Raw genomic sequence first — 21,416 nt, forward strand, 5'->3', positions numbered from 1 at the left:
CCATGTGACCTATCAATTAGAATATATCAAAAGGCACCAGTTCACCACTTGCTTGATATGTGAACCAAATTTCGTAAATATATCTTGAGCGGATTTGAAGTTAAGCTCCGGAAACGAAATGTGATGGATGGACGGACGGACGGACTGAACCCATTTCGTACACGTGTAGCGTACACGCCGGGCTATCCTGCCAGCGTGAACAGCTCATTGAAGTCGGGACATCGACAGGACGGTTGTGGAGAAGTCAGTGGAACACTACCCCCTCCCTACCAGTGAAATAAACTCAATAAAAGGAGAGATTTCATGAATGTCGTGTTGTAGTACAGGCACGATGGCCCAAATGGCTATCCTTGTATTTCACTTTCAATAAACCACAAGAGTGTAACATTAACTTACACATATATTAGTTTCCAAATGCATGCTCACTTATATGCAACCATCTACAAATTACGTACGCACTTTATGAGGTATTCAATAACTTTCTCAAAAGCACCGCACAGAGAAAGTGGCTTTCGGGTGGAACAGCAACCACAAACCGCAATCAACGTTCTGTGCAAGTGATCTCCCAAATCGCGAGTCACAGTGGGAAAAGGATTCGAGTGGACAGTTGACTGATGATGTGCAGTCATCCTCCTCCAGTGTGACGTCAAACATCTCATATCAGTGCAGTACAGATATAAACAACACACACAACAACAGTAAATGATAAATATCTCACATGCAAGTGCATTCCTCAACAACCATGTCGTCATACTCCTTGTAAGTAACGACGTCTTCCTCCAAAAACAGAACACTCATCGGTGAATAACTCAGCGGCACACAGGTAAGTGGTGATCCTCCATAGTGAACGTTATTCCACATCAGTGATTTGATGAAGGCGTGGGTTGAGACCTTGAGAGTAGAATAGATGTGATGGGGACAACGACCCAGGCATCTTCCGGCATTGTATCGGCGTGGGGCTATGATCCAGTTATCCCAGGCAAGCAAAGAAAACGTCACATGCAAAGGGTGAAGCCGACAGAGGGACCGACAAGCAGCAGACGGACAGATGGCAGCCCGTCTTGGGCGAGAACGTGTGGACGCTTGAAGGTCCACAGGTGGTTGTCGTCGGTTTACCGTTTTGTGTCCGTCATTAAAGTACAGGACCAAAGATGGTGGGAACAGCACGTCGGTTTTAAGCCTGTGCTCACGATAACCAGCTTTGGCACACTCGATCTCAACGAACACACGAACGGAAGTGGGTTTCTCCACCGACCGTGGGTCACGCCAACCCCAGGACTCGATCTCAGAGCTGACGTCGACCTCTGCCCATGGTGTTCGAGGATCACCTTGGCGGAATCGATGAGTTAACCAAATGGAGGACGTGGATGAAATCCGGCGGTTGAGATCACCGGACAGATCGAAATGTACAAACAATGGGGGCAGCAGCTGGAGTAATTACACTCAGGGAATAGACTAGATAGACCCCGACAAGATGCTCGGTCTTTGGGATGGACGTCATGTTGAAGGTCAGTCGTTGAACACCTGGAACGGGAGCAAGACGAACATCAAATCAAATGGCGGGCAGACAGACCGTGTCGGTTTCCCTCAACGGGGGGTCTCACGTTTAAACATTCGATCCCCACCAAGACCTACACCGTTTGGAGCAGGTTTCTTTGAGGGAAGCAGGTTTCAGGAGGCGAACGGTACGGCACCTTTTGGTCACGTCACCACGAGGGCGGCCATCTTCCCCAGTTTCCTCGTGGTGCAGGTGCCTCATGTACAGGAGATGGTGATCATCCGGTACACGAGATGCTGTCATGGCTGAGAGAAGCGTTCACGATGTGGATCATGAGGCACGAGCATCAAGGTGATCATTCACATTGTACACAATAAAGACTATAACACCGAACTCGTGTCACGTGTACAGCAGGTGTTTACATAACGGTCCATCAAGACGTGCAAGGGCTTCAACAACACTCATTATTATCAATACACACGAACAGGTCAGATTTACTAGTTAACCTTTAACATCTCCACCAAACAAGTTAACTACCCTGACCAAGCCGCTCCTTCCTCCCCAGGTAACCGTCTCCACGTGCAGCTGGAACGTTCGACGCAATCGCAGCTTTCATCGAGTCATTCACGAGTCCTTGGCGGACCTTGGGCTCTTCAGCCTCACCGAACTCGAGCAGGAGTAAAAACAGGAGCACGCAAGACCGGGAGTGGGTAACCATGGTAACCAAGACCGGGGAAAAAGAGCGGGGTCAGAGTAGTTTGTGTGACCTTGTCTGTGGAAGTCACGACGCGATAATCGTGCGTGGAGGGAGGGGGTGATGAGAACCGTCCACCGGGAAGGTTCTCACAGAGCACTGCACCGGATGGGAGCCCTCGACGCGCGCCACGTGGAGCTCTCCTGCGCCGCACGTGGACGACGGGCCGTGACGTCATCGCTGGTCGCGCGCCACGTGGAGCTCTCCTGCGCCGCACGTGGACGACGGGCCGTGACGTCATCGCTGGTCGCGCGCCACGTGGAGCTCTCCTGCGCCGCACGTGGACGACGGGCCGTGACGTCATCGCTGGTCGCGCGCCACGTTTAGCTCCCCTGCGCCGCACGTGGACGACGGGCCGTGACGTCATCGCTGGTCGCGCGCCACGTGGAGCTCTCCTGCGCCGCACGTGGACGACGGGCCGTGACGTCATCGTTGACCGGATGCCCAGTTTGCGATCACAGGTAAATCAGACAAAGGGAGAACGTTCCGTTGTGTGAACTCTTCGGGACTTCCATGTTTTGTCCTTTGTAAAACACATCACGAGGAGAATTAGAAATACTGATTCTCTCTAAAAAAAACCGCTTTGTGTTTGAAGGAAAAATATCACAGCACTTTACAAACAACGATGACGTGAGAAAGGAAAGGAGGAGGAAAAGGAAAATGTTGGAAGATGACGTCATTCAGCCGGAGGTTTTGGTTCAAAGTGAGTTTGGTATTTAATCAGTTCGGTTTGTTTCGTGCTCTCATCCCAACTGATGACTTCAATCCTCCGAAGCCGGTTCTGTCTTGCCAGAGATTCTTGTACAAGGTCCACCCAAGGTCGACATCAAATAGTGCTGGAACCCAGAAATTATGTGTGTGTGTGTTTGTGTGTATTTGTGTGTGTGTGTGTGTATGTGTGTGTGTATTTGTGTGTGTGTATGTGTGTATGTGTGTGTATGTGTGTGTGTGTGTGTGTGTTTATGTGTATGTGTGTATGTGTGTGTGTATTTGTCTGTGTGTGTATGTATGTGTGTGTGTGTATTTGTCTATGTGTGTGTGTATGTGTGTGTTTGTGTGTGTGTGTGTATGTGTGTGTTTGTGTGTGTATGTGTGTGTGTGTGTGTGTGTATTTGTCTATGTGTGTGTGTATGTGTGTGTTTGTGTGTGTGTGTGTGTGTGTATGTGTGTGTTTGTGTGTGTATGTGTGTGTGTGTGTGTGTATGTGTGTGTGTGTGTGTTAAACCTGGATTTGGGAAGTCGAACCAGCAGGTAGTAGTTGCCCATGGAACACTTCCATCCTGGAGGAGCTGTGGAAGGTCGAGGCCTCTTGGAGGAGAGGTGGGAATGTTGGAGGACCTGGATGAGTGTGAAATCCCACAAAAGTGACATCTTGCTCTTGTACACAACACCAGGTGTTTCCGAGCAAAATACACCTTCACATTCGCTGCCGCACGTCTCTCTTGTTTTGTTCGGCCGACAGGTAACCCCCATAAAAGACGAGAATCTTTTACATTTTTTTCCCTTGATCAAAGACTTTGTGGAATTTGGACGTGATTGATGTTTTGGACAAGAATATTGGTGGATATCAGTTTGTTCTCACTATCTGTTTGACAATGACATCGGTGAACAAAGGACAAATGCTTTTATTGGGTGGGGGTAAGGGGGTGGAGCTCAGCCGAGAGATTGCATGGGGACAGGGAGTGGAGCTTCGCTCTGCGAGAGTTGGGGGGGGGTTGGAGGAGTGGGGGGAGGGGGAGTGGAGCTCATCTCTGTGAATACAAACCACGACATTACCCCAAGAGTAACACACTGACATGTAAGTATATTTAAGTCTATTTGATGTGTCACGTCCGCCACTGAAGGTGGACAGAGGTGATGTTTTCACCCCGATCTGTTTGTCTGTCTGAGCAGGATATCTCAGAAAGCGACGGACGGATGTGGACAGAACTTGGTGGACAGGTTGGGTGTGTGAGAAGGACGGATTGAATCCATTTTTGGTAAAGATCCGGATGCGGATTTGGGAATTTAATTTAAAAAATTTTTTTTAAGGATTCTACAGCTTTGAGAAATGGGGCCAAAAATGATGGACATCATGATATTTTCAAATTTCTGGTGGGGGAGCACCTTACTGGGCCTGCCATTGTGGTGCGGTACCAGGAGCCGGTTTTACATCACGCTGCGTAGCATCTCCCGGACATGGAACACGTCCAAAAAGAGTTGGGAACCCAAAATATTTGAAGTTCAGCACTTGTCACCCTTTGTGTGTAATCCGTTCGAGATTCGGGGAGAGTGAGCATCATTTAAGTGTGTTCATCGTCATGTGACTGATCCGGTTTTTAGGGCTTCATCCCTAAAAAACATCCCGCTGATTTGGCAGAGTGAAGCACCACAAGCACAAAAGGATGCTCAGGGAAGTTCCTTCCCTCCCCCAAGGTACGAGCTCTTCCTCCTGCAGGAAAATGAAGGTGAACCTCTCTCCTCCTGTCCGAATGTTTTTGTTTTTAATGTTCCGGAAATCTTTACGGAGCAATGGTGTCCTCAAGCGGTTTCTTGGCACAGGTTGTCCTGACCGGGTGGTCTGCCATCACCTTCCCAGGAATTTGTCCGTGCTCCGTCCTTTTGAATGCCGGGCGTCAAGCAAGGAAGCAGGAAGCAGGACGTACGGGCAGCACCATTTTTTGAAGTCTTTGGCATGTCAGCCAGGATTCGAACAGGCGACCTCCTAGGCTGAGAGCGGACTGTCGTCGTCGGAACAATCGCTCCAAACACGAGATGGGACGAAGCTCACCTTTCAGGTGTTCACCGTCCGTCTGAGCGAAGACGAAGATGAGATGAAGGGAGGTCGAAGTGAATGAGTGATCAATGTTTCCATGGAAGGGGGAATTTGGGGGGTGGAGAGGGGTGCTCATGTGCCGGTCCTGAAAATTTGGCTTTCTCCGTACGATGCGAGGGGGTCCTTGATGCTGAAATGGAGAAAAAAAATACCTGCTGGAGAGCATCACGTGACGAAATGAACGTCCGGGGAAGACCGAAGCGTCGAGCAACTGGCTTGGAGAGATCTGTGCTGTTGGTTCGGACATTAAGGAAGTGTTCCCTGTTGAAGACGTGTCCAAAAAAGCCACCTCGATTTTTATCCAAACTTCCTCTCATTTTTCCCTCAAGTGGGACACGTTGGTTAAAAACTTCCCTGGTTGAAGGATTCCGACCCTCTGACCTCCCACCACCAAGTCCCTGGAAGACTTGCTCTCACATCCAACCAAGAGTGCACCTCCCGTGGATGTCGTCCGCAGAATTGCGCTCATTCTCATTTTTTTGTGTTTGTAGGTGGCCGGCCAAGGCCAGCAACGCTGAATTTTGATGAAGATCCAAATCCGGACGCATGGTCTGGCAGCCAGAATTATTTAATTTTTTTAAATCTGGGTTCTTTTTTTTAATTATTAATTATTTTTTTAAAATGATGTTCACTTGGCTGTGCCTGGATGGGTTTGAGGGTGGAGGAGTTGCAGCTGAAATGTGAATCCTGTCCAGGTTCCTCCTGATGACGTCATCTTTGCGCGTTCTGGTTCCTTCTGATGACTCCAATGCAGGACTGTCCCCGACTTGGTCTTCCATTCGATTTTAATTTGAATCCCATTCTAAATTCAATGGAATAATCATGAAAAACGTCATCGGTCAGGGTCAGGCGCCCCATCAAAACGGGACGTCTTGGTTACCGGTCATCACTGCCAGCAGTTATGAAGTGGCAGTTCTAGTTATGTCTCTTGTTTGTGACGTAACACAATGATGTACACAAACAATACACAAAGCAAGTCCTGGTGAGGGTCTACGATCACTGATCGCTGTTTTTCTTGTTGATATTTAAAAATGGTTGAGCTAGATTTTTACTTTGTTTGGTTATGATGTTTGTTTGTTTTTTGTCTGGATATTCAAGGTGGGGGTTGTTGATGTGGACTGGGTGTTTGTGCAGGATCTGGTGGTTGGCGATCGGGCTCTGGTCCTCCGATGAACGCACATCATCGCCTCATTGTGGGGAAACCTCTCCAGTTTCTGCAGATGGCAGGACCTCAAGGTATGGGTTTGATCCATGCACATCGGTACATTTGAACTTGAGAGTAGAAACGATTGCCTCCAGGTAAGGCTCAGGTTCAACCTTTCCACCCTCGAGTTGCTTTCTTTGTTTGGCCAAGGTGCGACACACCTATATCCTTTGTGAGTGGAGATTTGAGGAAGGCAGAACGGGCTACCTTGGGACGGGGGAAGGAACACGGACACGAGACGCACCACCCAGTATAACATCCATCCGAGGGACAGCGCACACATCGATGCCTCCGTGCATGCAAAACGCCAGGGTGGTAGTTTATGACTTGCCCGAGATTAGACCCAGGCTCGACGGCTCGGAGGTGAGCTCACACACCTCTTGGCTTCCCTGCAGCCCTGCAACGTCGAAAGGTGCTGGTGTCTCATCGTGTCCTCGTGCTCTGTGTTGATGTGTGTGCAAGCTCCTCCATCCATGAGCCTGAGTCTCTTTGCCTCAACTGGAAGCAGGATGTCCAACGTGATGCCATAATTGCAGCGTTTTCGAGCTAACAGCTGTTTGGTTTTGCATGATAACGTGTGATTATTATAAAACTGTTGCTGTTAGGTCTTTGGAAGGGGGTTCCCCATCTGCTCTTGTTGGTTCCAAGGGGGTTTCGATGCCTGTGATGACGCAAGATGTTGTGCACCATCAAATCGTTCAAGGGATACTTAGCAACGACAGCTGATGGTGATTATTGTTGGCCAAGCTTGAGTTGTATTTTGAAGAGTAGATTAGATAGCCCTTCTATAAAAATTTTTGGGGGGGGGAGTGTAGGGGGGAGGAATTGAAAAACTTCCCTGGCTCCCTGGCAACATCTCAGGCAATCCAACGTGCAGTTCATCAGGGAGCTCAAACGAGCTCGCTTCCAGCATCCTGCTGTCGGAGACGTCTCCGTCTCAAGTTAATCATCCTGCCGTGTAATCTGTGTTCGAACAAATTTGTAATATGTAACATGTAATCGATCAAAATATCAGCAAATGTTCACACTCGCTTCACGGTCACTTCCTTTCCCTCCCCAAGGATCATAAGTGCCAGGCCAGGGAGGTGTCATATGCAGAGACACACCGCAGGAGGCCCAGGGAGGGTGTGATCAAATACCGAAAGTATTCGGACGTGAAGCGCGCCATGGAGTCGCTCGCCGGCATGGGACAAAGTCTGGGAACGAGATCATCGTCGGGAACGACGCAGAGAACGAGGTGGTCGACAAAGAGCAATGTCGGCTTCTCTGACCGAAATCCAGCTCGAGTTCTCGATTTCCTTCCGGTCGTTCTCGCTTTGGCAGCCCACGTTGATATTCCTTACCTGTTGTTTATGCCTCATCTATCCCATCAGTCTTTCCTTGCATGCCACTCATCCTCCATCCTTCCTTCCTTCCCCTCCCCCCTTTTCCCAGTTGCTCCCAATCCCTGGTGCTTCCTCTTTGGCTTGCTCTCAAGCAGTCAATAATAACGGTGGAACTTCTGTCCATCGACCAGGCTTTCACTACTGTGACACTAGTCTGCAAGAACTCCACGTTTTGTTGTGGATCGATTTTTGAAATGAGCACCCATTGGTCGGACAGCTGCCAGACCACACCCACATCTGTCACTTGACTCCACCCACCATGGCGCCCAGACAAAATAATATGGCCACCATCTTGGTTTTCTGGTGGGTCTTCTGTTTGTCTCCGGACGTGTCGAGGTGGAGTTTGTCTCTGGATGTGTCCAGTCGTAGTTTGTCTCTTGATGTGTCCAGGCAGAGTTTGTCTCTGGACGTGTCCAGGCGGAGTTTGTCTCCGGACGTGTCCAGGCGGAGTTTGCCTCTGGATGTGTCCGGACGGTGTTCGTCTCTCGACATGTCTGGGAGGTGTTTATGTCCGGACAGGAGTTTGTCTCTTAATTTGTCCGGGCGGTGTTTGTCACTGGACAGCTTGGCTGTGGACACGTCCGGGAAGTGTTTATCTCTGGACATGTCCGGGTGGTGTTTGTCTCTCGGTGGCATTTACACTACAACGGGTAGAAAATGTATTTCAGACATTATTTTGTTTCCGTCTTCATTGTTATTCGATACAGAATCATTTTTATGAGACGGTATGAATCATAATTAATGCTCCACCTTCCCTTCCTCTCACCCCACACTGCCTTCCCTTCCTCCACCTCTAGTTAATATCCCTCCCTACTCGATCCCCTACCCCTCCTCACTCTCCCTCCATCTTCGCTACCCCAACCCCTCCTCGCTGCTCCTCTCTCTTCTCTTTCCCCCTCCACCTCCTCACTCTCCCCCCTCTGTCTCTCCCCTCTCACCCACCACTCTCTCTCCCCCCCTCAGTATTCCCATCAGCGAAGCGACGGGTGGTGTTTCCAGAGTATATTTCCATATATATATTTCAACGAAAAACAGGGCCCTGACTACATCCACTAATTACGTAATAATATTCAGTCAGTTAAACCCAGGAGTTCAGTGAGCTTGTAAAATAAATCCGATTGGTACTGGCTCCCACTATCCGTGGTGATGGTTGACCAAATGCCGAAATCTGTGATCCATGTCTGGACAAAGGTCTGGAGCAATAGTAGGTCTGGAGCAATAGTCTCCAGGTCTGGAGCAATAGTAGGTCTGGAGCAATAGTCTCCAGGTCTGGAGCAATAGTAGGTCTGGAGCAATAGTCTCCAGGTCTGGAGCAATAGTAGGTCTGGAGCAATAGTAGGTCTGGAGCAATAGTCTCCAGGTCTGGACAAAGGTCTGGAGCAATAGTAGGTTCGGTGATGTCAACTTTCGGTGAAGCTGTCCACACCGTTCAGTAAATGGCGGTGTCCGTTTGAAGGTGGAAAGTGACCGACAAGATCAACGTGAACTCTCATCATGTCAAACTGTCTGTTGTTCAAAAGTTGCCGAGTGGTCTGATATCGGCATTGAAGACGTCGCTTCGGTTTTGGTGAAGATCTTAATCCAGATCTGGATACAATAATTATTTAATTTTTAACTGATTCCTCACCGTTGAGAGATTCAGCCAACAACGAGATATATAGAACGATATATCAAAAGGTTGTGGACGGATTCGCACTAAACTTGCTTCACAGGTTGGGAGTGCCACTAGGAAGATCTGATACGGTTTTGGTGAAGATCTTAATCCAGATCTGGATGCAATAATTATTTAATTTTTAACTGATTCCTGACCGTTGAGAGATTCAGCCAACAACGAGATATATAGAACGATATATCAAAAGGTTGTGGACAGATTCCCACGAAACTTGCTGGACATGTTGGGAGTGTCACTAGGAAGATCTGATACGGTTTTGGTGTAGATCTAAATCCAGATGTGGATGCAATAATTATTTAATTTTTAACTGATTCCTCACCGTTGAGAGATTCAGCCAACAACGAGATATATAGAACAATATATCAAAAGTTTGTGGACAGATTCGCACTAAACTTGCTTCACAGGTTGGGAGTGCCACTAGGAAGATCTGATACGTTTTTGGTGAAGATCTTAATCCAGATCTGGATGCAATCATTATTTAATTTTAACTGATTCCTGACCGTTGAGAGATTCAGCCAACAACGAGATATATAGAACGATATATCAAAAGGTTGTGGACAGATTCCCACGAAACTTGCTGGACATGTTGGGAGTGTCACTAGGAAGATCTGATACGGTTTTGGTGTAGATCTAAATCCAGATCTGGATGCAATAATTATTTAATTTTTAACTGATTCCTCACCGTTGAGAGATTCAGCCAACGAGATATATAGAACAATATATCAAAAGTTTGTGGACAGATTCGCACTAAACGTGCTTCACAGGTTGGGAGTGCCACTAGGAAGATCTGATACGGTTTTGGTGAAGATCTAAATCCAGATCTGGATGCAATAATTATTTAATTTTTAACATTCCTCATGGCTGAGATGGCCAACAACGAGATATATAGAACGATATATCAAAAGGTTGTGGACAGATTCGGACTAATCTTGCTTCACAGGTTGGGAGTGCCACTAGGAAGATCTTATACGGTTTTGGTGAAGATCTGAATCCAGATCTGGATGCAAAAATTATTTAATTTTTAACATTCCTCACGGCTGAGAGAGATGGCCAACAATGAGATATATAGAACGATATATCAAAAGATGGAGACAGATTCCGACGACACTTGCTGGACAGGTTGGGAGTGCCACTAGGAAGATCTTATACGGTTTTGGTGAAGATCTGAATCCAGATCTGGATACACTAATTATTTAATTCTGAACTGATTCCTCACCGTTGAGAGATAAGGCCAATAGCGAGATATATAGAACGATATATCGAAAGGTTTGTGGACAGATTCGGACAAAACTTGCTGAACAGGTTGGGAGTGCCACTAGGAAGATCTGCTTCGGTTTTGGTGAAGATCTTAATCCAGATCTGGATGCAATAATTATTTAATTTTTAACTGATTCCTCACTGTTGAGAGATTCAGCCAACAACGAGATATATAGAACGATATATCAAAAGGTAGGGGACAGATTCGGACTAATCTTGCTTCACAGGTTGGGAGTGCCACGAGGAAGATCTGCTTCGGTTTTGGTGAAGATCTGAATCCAGATTTTGATGCAATAATTATTTAATTTATCACTGATTCCTCACCGTTGAGAGATAAGGCCAACAACGAGATATATAGAACGATATATCAAAAGGTTGTGGACAGATTCCGACGAAACTTGCTGGAGAGGTTGGGAGTGCCACTAGGAAGATCTGATACAGTTTTGATGAATATCTGAATCCAGATCTGGATGCAAAAATTATTTGATTTTTAACTGATTCCTCACCGTTGAGAGATGAGGCCAACAACGAGATATATAGAACGATATATAGAACGATATAGATATATAGAACACAAAAAGGTTGTGGACAGATATGTTCATGACGAAGCTGTTGATTCAAAAAGAGTCAAGATTTTTGGCGGGAAATCGCGATGAGCGCGAACGTGCAAATTACTTCCTGATGTAATAAATTATCTTTTCGACAATTGTCGAGCTGTTATTTTTTTATTATTATTATTATATATGTTTTGTTTCTATGTATTTTAGGGTTTAATATGGAATAGGCAAAGCCGAGAAGCGAACGTAGAATTCTTCTTACGTTCGATGCTGCAATTTCCGGTTACTTCGGCCTGGATTCGGGATCAGCGATCAAATAATGTGAATCACGATTTAAAATTATTTTTCGATGATGCGGGAGATATCTTTATTAAAATCAGTGGAGGAAATATTCACCATGTCTGATATTATTTGGGTCTTTCATGTCTCCGACGATGCCTTTATTTCCCGGCATGCATCATTCCCCATGACAAAAACCGGAAACAAAAAAAAAACCAGAAGCAAAAAAAAAAAACGGAAGCAAAAGGGTCATAGCCAACGACACGGATTCCAAATTGCCATGGTAGTGTGTTGTTGTTGTTATTGTTGTTGCTTCCTCTTCTCTCATGTGCATGCGTTAAGTATGAAGCTCACTACGTTCGCTATAAAATGTGTTATTGTGTGGGGGAAGAAAAAACCTTTTTGGTGCAATCACGTGAGCACACCAAACAGCGTTCACCTTGCGTACCTGAGCTGTTCAGGTGTTTGGTGTGGAGTTCGGTATGTGCTCAGTGGGTTTGTGATATTTGCTTTCTCCTTGTGTTTGTGTTTACCTGTGTGCAATAGGTGTTTGTTTGTACTGTTGGTGTGTTTGTTTTGTTAACCTTGTGTAATTGTGTGTGTGTGTGTGTGTGTGTGTGTGTGTGTGTGTGTGTGTGTGTGTGTGTGTGTGTGTGTGTGTGTGTGTGTGTGTGTGTGTTTGTGTGTTCGGTTTAGGGTTAGAGTTCGGGTGTTTTTAACCGAGCTGGATTCATGGAGTTTCTTTTCCCAACGTGCAGTCATCATGACTGGGGTAAGAAAACATTGTTGAAATACATGTTGCCACGTGATAATGTTTAATTGATATTTTGTTCACTTTATTAGTTTATGTGATTAATCTTTGTGGGGGTGTGGGGGGGGGAGGGGGGAGGGTTGAGTGAGCTGTCGTTCCTGGTGCAGGTGAGTCTCAGTAATTTGTGCTTTGTTTGTTTTGGTGTTTAATTGGTGATGTTATGAACCAAGCATTGTGTTTAATTGCTTGTTTAACCCCTCCAACCCTGAGAAAAAAACGAGGTAAAACTTGCTGGAAGTGTGGCAAAGTTACCCACTACCTGATGCATCATCTGCGTTCACGGCATGGAGTTAAGTGAGAGGAAGGTTGCCATGGCAATGTATAAATGGACCAAAAAAAATACCAAAAGGTATTTTTTTTGTACTAACAGCTCGTTGTTTTTCATCATCGTTTGATATTATTATTCAGATAAAAGCTTATTGTAAATGTTCTGAAATATTTATTTATTTTTCTTGTTCCCAGACATGACATTCCTCTTCACCGTCCGGTGGCCGGATGTCAAGGACAATCCAAACGCATTGATAAACACATCATAGTAAGATGTTAATTGTTTAACGATAAGCTCGATTAATTTATTTTAAAATGTTATTCAAGTTTCTTCTTGTTTTTTTTTTATATTCCTCAGTTGTGTTTCCTTTCGTTATTGATTTGTCGTTTTGAATGTTTATTGTTTTTTCAGAAAGGAGATAAAGATAACAAAAAAAATTGATGACGGTTGCACGAGCAGAGCTTGTGCAAAATGAGAAGGGGGCTCTTGCGAGACCCCTTCAAAAGAAACCACAAGCCTCAAAAAGAAGTGGAAAATGTTTGGAAAAGAAGAAACATCTTGACCCAGATATGGAGGAGGCGGACGAGGATGACGACGATGCAAATAAAGATGACAATAAAAAACAATTGTTTAAAAAAAAAAACAGACGACGAGGCGAAAGTTCTTCGTCGTGGACGCAAACGATATAAAAACGACGTCAAACTTGCGACAACAGTACAAATCCATCAGAAGGAAGTTGTGGTGGATTCTCGAAAGAGAAGGCACGATCGGAGAAGGTACATGAAATTTTATGAAGGTATTTTAAAACTGTTTAACATTGTTTAATGCATCATGTTTTGCTATTTTTTCATAAAAATTTTTTTGTAAATGGTATTTACTTTACACGACGGTGTATAGCATTTAATGATGAAACAAATATTTATTATTGCATATTGTGTTTAAGGGTTCGGTGAGGTCGAGCTGGCTGTGGGTGAGAGGGAAGCCTCACCCAAGGAACCGCTGTCCAGCGAGGAGAGCAGTGAAGCAAGTTATGAGGTCGAAGCCCTTCCTATTCTGCAGTTGTCTTCTGAGGTTTCTGAGAAATTGTACGAGGAGGAGGCACACCCGGATGTGCCTCTGGAGGAGGCACAGGAAGAGCAGCTGCTGTCCCAGGAGGGAGGGATGATGGAACACCAGAGGCTGCCAGGTTCAAGTAATGATCGAAACCTGTGGTTTCATTGAAGTAAATAGTGAGGATGATCAATGTTGAATGTTGATAATATATCACACAACTTTTAACAATGAAATAGAATAGTAAATGAGGGACTGAGCGGTATGATGTGTGTTGTTGCATCTTTTTTTTGTTGGTTTAAAATTTTTTTTTTTAAATGTCATGTAATATAATTAGACTTTACCTTATATGTTTGTTAAAACATATATACCTATTCCTGTTTGTCACAGGCTTGTTGAAACGACAGGTGAGGTCGGTGGGACTTGTGAGCAGTGGTCAGTGTTGGGTAATGTCGATGTGTGACAATTATGTTAATTGTACAACTGTCATTTACACAAACGGCTGAACTGTATTGAGTTTTAATCTATCTTTTCTTGAAATCTATTTTATAATGGGATGGGTGGGAGAAACATAATCACGTGATGCGATTGATGTGCTTCAGGGAAAGGCAAGGTCCTGAAAACACCTCGACGGGTGATACGTGCACCGGCCGAGCTGAACATCAGTGATGCTGATGCTGGTGGGCTGTCTATACCTGCTAATAGCACGTGTACAACGTGTAATGATGTACACATGTGGTTATTTTTATATCCACACTCACCCGAACACATTGAACATCCTTGTTTAACACTTATTTGATGTAATATTTATTACAAAACCTTTTTAAAAAAAATAAGTTCCAGGACCCTCAAGTGGGGTGGTTCGAACATCGACATCTGAGAGGACATCACAGATTCCTCTGAATACTTTCTACCGAAAAGGTGTGGTTTTGCTGTTAGGCCTCCTTGTGGGTGGCTGAAGGTGTGTAACAACGCAATTGTAACATTTTATTTCTTCTTCATCATTTCATTTACAGAAGTGAAGGACACATGACCGCAGTTAGGGCCTGAAGAAGTAAGTTCTAAGTTTAAAAAAACATAATTTCTTTGAATCTTTATATTGTTACGGATGAAGGAGAAGAGACGCAGGGCGGGGGTTTAGCGATTGTACATTGTTTTTCCTCATTTCAACAGGACAATCATGAGATAACACTTTGAATATGTTGTTATTATAGAGGTTACCTGTGAAAAGGAAAATCACGCTGGAAACATCGACGGAGAGGATTGTAATTGTAAGTATTTTGAATTTTTTTTCTTTATTCAATAATATATCATGCACATTCCATGATTATTTTTTTAGGGCAGCCGGGGAAGAGGCATCGGATTGCTTATTCAAAAAAGTTGGATGACACGATGCGTTTTCTTTACAAAATAGGAACAGAAGTAAAATACGTCACGGCTGCAAGGGTAATGGAAGATTAAGATTACATTTAAAAACAAAAAAATACTGTGAATAAAATTACTGATATATATATATATATATATATATATATATATATATATATATATATATATATATATATATATATATATATATATATATATATATATATATATATATATATATTTATATATATTCATTTAATAGTGTTGGTTGAATTTTTTAGTAAATGCTCTTATTTTAAAATAATTGTGCTCATGTGTTTTCTTTGTGTGATTGTTTTTTTTCAGGTGAGTGAGGTTATGCAGGTAAACCCTGATGTTTTGTAAATGTGCAGAGGGGTTCCCTGCACGTTTCACTACGTCCGTTGTCACGTTCGGAGTTTTTGTTTATAAGTGAGCTGTGTTTATCGTTTTTCGCGTGTTCGGGTTTTTCAGTTTTTCTTTGCTGTGTCGTGTTTTCTCAGGGCTCTTTGGGGAAGGTTCCATCAACTTTTGGTTTTTTTGCTGTTAGGATTGTTTTTAATTGTTAAGGCGTTTGTTTTTTAAATTATGTTTTGAAAAATAAAATTTTGAAATGGAAACGTGCGTCGTGCATGCATTTTATTGTAATATCTCGGTGTTCGTTTATGTTATTGCTGTTTTTTATGTTTACGCTGAATATATATTTTAGCATTTTCAAGATAAAGTGCTGTAATGGTCCGAAATATACAAGATCTCCTGTTTGTGAACTCATAAAGCATCCATTGATGATTGTTGCTGCTGTTCGGGTTGTTTTAATTGTTTTGGTCTTTGTTTTTTAAATTATCTTTTCAAAAATAAAAATTTGAAATGGAAACGTGCATTGCATTTTACTGTAATATCGAGGTGTTAGTTTAAGTTATTGCTGTTTTTTATGTTTACGCTGAACATATATTTTAGCATTTTCATGATAAAGTGCTGTAATGGTCCGAAATATACAAGATCTCCTGTTTGTGAACTCATAAAGCATCCATTGATGATTGTTGCTGCTGTTCGGTTTGGAGATATCAGGGAAAATGTGTCCATTTTAGGTGTGTGAAAATCATGTTTTTTTTTAGGCCATTTTTAAATTACAATAATCACAGTCTTCATCTTTACCCACAATACACTACACGAGCAGTCGAGTTAGCATGCAAAGATGGGGTGCTTTTTCTCCCAAAACAACGTTGTCAAACTGTATACTCCACCAGTTGAAAGTTTTAGAACACCCCCATTTTTCAGTTTTTACTGAACTTTGAGCAGTTTGATGTTTCAATGTACTCTGAAATTAAAGCATAGAACAAATAAACAATGGCAGATAAAAAAGAAATCATGGAATTGTTTTATTTAACAAAATTTAATATTAATTTTTGACTCATCAAAGAAGCCACCTTTTGCAGACACAACAGCCGAACATACTCGTGACATTCTTTCCACAATGGAAATCAAATATTGTTCAGAAAGTTCTTCCCAACACTGTTGCAGAAGTTCCCACAAATGTGTTGCACTTGTAGGTTGCTTTGCTTTCACCCTTCTGTCCAGTTCATCCCAAACCATCTCGATGGAGTTTAAGTCTGTAGACTGTGCTGGCCATTCCATGATTTGAATGTTCTTGTTCTTTCATTCCCAGGTAGTTCTGACATCGCCTGGAGGTATGTTTTGGGTCGTTATCTTGCTGTAGGATGAACCCCTGACCAACTCGGCGTAGACCAACGGTTATCGCATGGCGCTGCAAAATGCTGTGGTCGCCCTTTTGGTTCAGGGTGCCAGTCACTCTGTGGAAGTCGCCGACTCTGGATCCAGCAAAAGAGCCCCAGATCATCACACTTCCTCCTCCATGTTTGACAGTTGGTGTCACACACTGATGAACCATCCTTTCGCCTACTCGACGGTGTACAAAAACCCTGCGTGATGAACCGAAGATTTCAATTTTGATTCATCGGTCCATAAGACCTTCTTCCAGTTATCAGTTGTCCACTGACGGTGCTTCATGGCCCAGACAAGCCTCTTTTTCTTATTTTGCCATCTTATCAATGGTTTTCTTACTGCCACTCGACCTGTCAAACCTGCAGCTCGAAGTCCTCTCTTCGCAGTTGAAACTGAGACTTCCTTACCTCGACCAGTGTTAAGCTGTGCTTGAAGCTGCTGTCCTGTGTGCCACCGATCACGCAAGCTGTTGACTCTCAGAAACTTGTCTTCTGATTGTTTTGTGGCTTTGGTTCTGCCAGATCTCTTCCTGTCAGAGTTTCCTCCAGTTTCCAAGTGCCTTTTGATGGTATGGGAAACTGTACTCACCGACATCTTGGCTTCCTTTGCAATCTCTGAAGGAAAGACCGACACTTTTAAGGGTTCTCATGGTCTGTCTGTCTTCCTTTGTTAATTGTCTTTTTCTCGCCATTATGACAGCAATATACTACTTCCTGCAGTGCAATATTGTCCAAATGTTCCAACACTGCATTTATACAGAGGGTTTGTAACTAATCAACAACAGTTGGGACACCTGTAGGAATTGTTTGCATCAACTTTCAAGGCTTAATTTACTTCCATTGCTGCAGAATAGCTGCAGTTGCTGACCCATTACTTATTCCCTGAAAAAGGCCTTTTTGAAACAACTCTGAAATTTACATTATTTTTCAGTTTTTGGGAACCTAAACATTGTTTTTTTTTGAACCTCTGGCAGTTTACCGCTTAACTTTGTACCATTTCAGGTTATTCACTGGACTTGAACTGCTTAAATTTCTGAAAAATACTGGAAAAATGGGGGTGTTCAAAAACTTTTGACCGGTGGAGTTAAAGGGCTGGAAACAATTGTTTTAATGAAGCACCAGCCATTTTAGACCAGTTAATTAAGATGAAAAACTTTCCTAATAAATTGCAATGTGTGTGTGTGTGTGTGTGTGTGTGTGTGTGTGTGTGTGTGTGTGTGTGTGTGTGTGTGTGTGTGTGTGTGTGTGTGTGTGTGTGTGTGTGTGTGTGTGTGTGTGTGTGTGTGTGTGTGCGCGCGCGCGCGCGCGCGCACGCGGTTTGGTGATCAGGTAGTGGGATTGGAACCCTGATCAACATTAGTTGATCAGGAGTGGAATTATGAATCCCCCCCCACCGACTCCCTCGGGAGTGCAGGATTCGAACTCTGAACATTTCATAAGGGACACAAAATGGTTGATCATGATAATTGGTGTTGGGACGAAAGAACGCATGGAAATTTAATGGGATTAAATTTAATCCCCTTTTCCGAGGGGATTAAAGGCGTGTGCAAAATGGCGGACGAGCTCAAAATGGAGGTTTGGAGAGAAGGTAGTGAGTATGAAGGAAGCGAGGTGAGGGTAGAGTCGGTTCATAAGCATTGGGTAAAAGTTTCCCCCGTCCCGAGCGGGGACCCCCACCACCAAATTTCCCTTTTGGAGGACGTCGTGATTCCACTGAGATTCACACCCAAGAGTGGCAGATCGGCCTCGCTTGAGCCACTGAATATGAAGGAGTTTATGGAAGGAATTAGATGAATGATGAAACAAATGAAGGATGAAATGAATGGGAAAATGCAAGGAAAAGTGGATAAAATGGAAGGGAAAATACAAGCAGGACAAAACCAACTGAGGGGTGCTGTGCGAATGATGGAATCAGGGAGGAAATGAAGGTGGGTCAAAAGGAGCTGTTAAAGGTAAAGGTGGGGCAGCAAAGCCTGGATACCGTACTGAGCAAGACGCTCTTCATTGACTCTTGGCTGGTCGTGTGAGAAGGGCCTCGAGTGTGTCACCGAAGGAGACGGCGCGATTCTGCCTTGCCTCAGTGAGGATGATCGCCGAAGAAGCTGCATGGGGTCTTTGAGCCTTGGTGTTGAATACCGCTCACTAATTGCCTGACGTACGTTTTAACCGCTGTGAGAGAGCGGCTTGGCGTCATATTTTTGCATGCGTCTGCACGTGCAGGACAAAGCGCCTCGATTTGCAAGTCCCACAAAGACCATCTCTAGACCAAGCTCAGTGCCAGATTAAAGGAAGGATTTGCTTTCTTTTGTTTCCCTTGTCTGCATTCGTGTTTGTGTGTAGAGGTGCCTCGACTTTAGGATTTATTTCTTTCATGTTATTATTATGTTCCAATGATTGTTCCTTGTAAATATTTCTATTGTCATTAAATTCCGCCGGTATTTTAAGTTGCAGTATCCATGTTTTTGTTGTGGCGATCGAGTATAAACCCCTGTGCTGTGCTTCCCCGTGCCTCCGTCGCTCCATCATTGTGCCCTGCTCTCGTCCGCATTATAATCTCTGAGGATCAACGTTTCCGCCTCCTCATTAGAAAGACCACTCAGTTATCGTACTGGAGTTGGGAATCACACTGACTGACTCCAACCTCCTGAATTCCTGAAAAATTGCCGATATCGGCTAAGCACTAATGAGTGTGTTGATGTGTTGTTTTTTTATTTGAAAACAATGTCGAAGCTCATATGAGAGCTAACACACAGAATGTAAAACAAGGGGAGCAGGAGACAAGAGTGGGTGGGGTACACAGGGTAAACAAGATGGACACTACAGGGACTTTCAGGTACTTACACTGCAGGGACTTTCAGGAAGGAAAGCAGGGAATTTGAAGGAGGTGGGTTTGGGGTGGATTAGCGGGGGCAGAAAAGATCATCGTTTTGGATGGGGGAAGATAAGAGATGGTGGTGAACGACTGTTTTGAAGACCTGGAGGGAAGAGTGGGATTGAAGAGAGTGTGAGAGTTTCTTCAAAAGGCAGGGAAAATGAGGAATGAAAGAGTGAAGGTGAGCAACGATTCGTGATTTTGGTAGTTTAACAGAAGGGGATTTTTTAGTGGACCTTGAGTACCCTGCGGAAATATGGGGGAGATATATCACAGGCAGGGCAGTGGGGTGACGCCGGAGAGGAGACGGCGTATTTTTGTTGCAGCCAGCTATTTTGCTTGGCCGGGGGACCTCGGCTTCTTGACAGGTGTTACTGACGACACTCAGAGGAGATGTACCAAGAAGGTCTATGCCAGGGTTGCGTTCCTGCCTGCTGGCTTTCTCCTCACTGGTTTGCTTAAAGCTTGCAATCACTCAAATCACTCACAGAGGATGGTGGGGGGGGGGGGGGTCCACAACAAAACTCTTCTCACCAGTTTGTGTTCATTTTTGTTTATTCAAAGGTGACAACTTACAAAATAACTTGCAACACACAGAACACTTTACAGCTTCTCCCCAGTGTGAGTTCGTTTGTGACTGTTCAAGGTTGATAATTGACAAAAATCCTGAGAACACACAGAACACTTGTGCGGTTTCTCCCCAGTGTGAGTTCGTTTGTGTCGATTCAAGGAAGATAATTGACTAAAATCTTTAGAACACACAGAACACTTATACCGTTTCTTCCCAGTGTGAGTTCGTTTGTTGTTCTCCCGTTGGTTGGAATGATGATTCTACGGTTTTCAGTGTGAGTTCGTTTATTGTGGGATTTAAATGTTGATAAGTCACGAAAATCCTTAGAACACACAGAACATTTGTGGGTTTCTCCCCAGTGTGAGTTCGTTTGTGGGATTTCAGGTTTGATAAGTCACGAAAATCTTTAGAACACACAGAACACTTATACCGTTTCTTCCCAGTGTGAGTTCGTTTGTTGTTCTCCCGTTGGTTGGAATGATGATTGAAATGATCTTCGTTGAAGAATTGCACAGAGTTGGTGAACGAAACGGTTTTCATTTGTTTCTCTACAAAGAAAAAGAAACCGCCATCACTGATTAGATCATCATGTGGTTGCTGAACAGAATAGTGGGATATTATCAGTGTCAGGTTAATTCAATGTGGGGAACGTGAGACTTTGTTTATAAAGGAAAGAGAATCGATGTTGCTCGTTTAACATGTTTGATGATTGCCAATAACTAACCAGCAAGATGAACTGAGATGATCGTTGAAAAATCAGATGAGTGAGTTCATGGAACACCTAACCCCACGTAGTGTTGAGAAAAACGACGTGTGAAGGGTCATTTCAACTATCACTTTGTGTTTCTGAGTAAACTCTATATTCCCTACGAGCCGCCATTCTGTCTGAATCTCGATATTCCCCAAAGGTGAGAACATGAGTGGTACATTTGATTGGTCAAGATGGTGTAAAAATGGTGTAATATTTTTCCCAAATACTGCACTGCTAATGTGAAGGGTTTTAGAAGTGCAGACAAGGTTATTTGTGTTTTGTAGTTTTCAAGTTTATCATTAAATTTAAGTTTAATAAAGATTTTAAAGGTTGTACAAAAACACAAAATAAGGTTTTTTTGGAAGTTCACCACCGTTGATGCACCGTTTTGTTCACCACCCGATCTAACATGTTAAATTCGTTCTTCGTGACTCTTGATTGTTTGTGTCTGGGACGAGATTCCGTACAATCTGCCAAATTCATCACCCAAGTTCTGATACACTGCGGGTTCATGTTCTGATCCGTGTTCTTTCACCAAGTTCCTCGA

General features: G+C 44.0%; 1 pseudogene across 1 annotated transcript; it reads right to left on the bottom strand.

The window, feature by feature from the left end:
• Nucleotides 1-412: 412 nt before the first annotated feature.
• Nucleotides 413-2,317, bottom strand: LOC147008174 (growth/differentiation factor 9-like; annotated as a pseudogene). Its single transcript, XR_015053588.1, has 3 exons — nt 2,036-2,317; nt 1,636-1,803; nt 413-1,524 (listed from the first exon to the last, which is right to left on the bottom strand). The product of XR_015053588.1 is annotated as a growth/differentiation factor 9-like (transcript).
• Between the last annotated feature and the right edge of the window lie 19,099 nt (nt 2,318-21,416).

Source organism: Eptatretus burgeri, chromosome 21 (assembly GCF_056783735.1).
Source record: "Eptatretus burgeri isolate ZD-2024b chromosome 21, Ebu_testis_v1, whole genome shotgun sequence".
NCBI classification, from domain to species: Eukaryota; Metazoa; Chordata; class Myxini; order Myxiniformes; family Myxinidae; genus Eptatretus; species Eptatretus burgeri.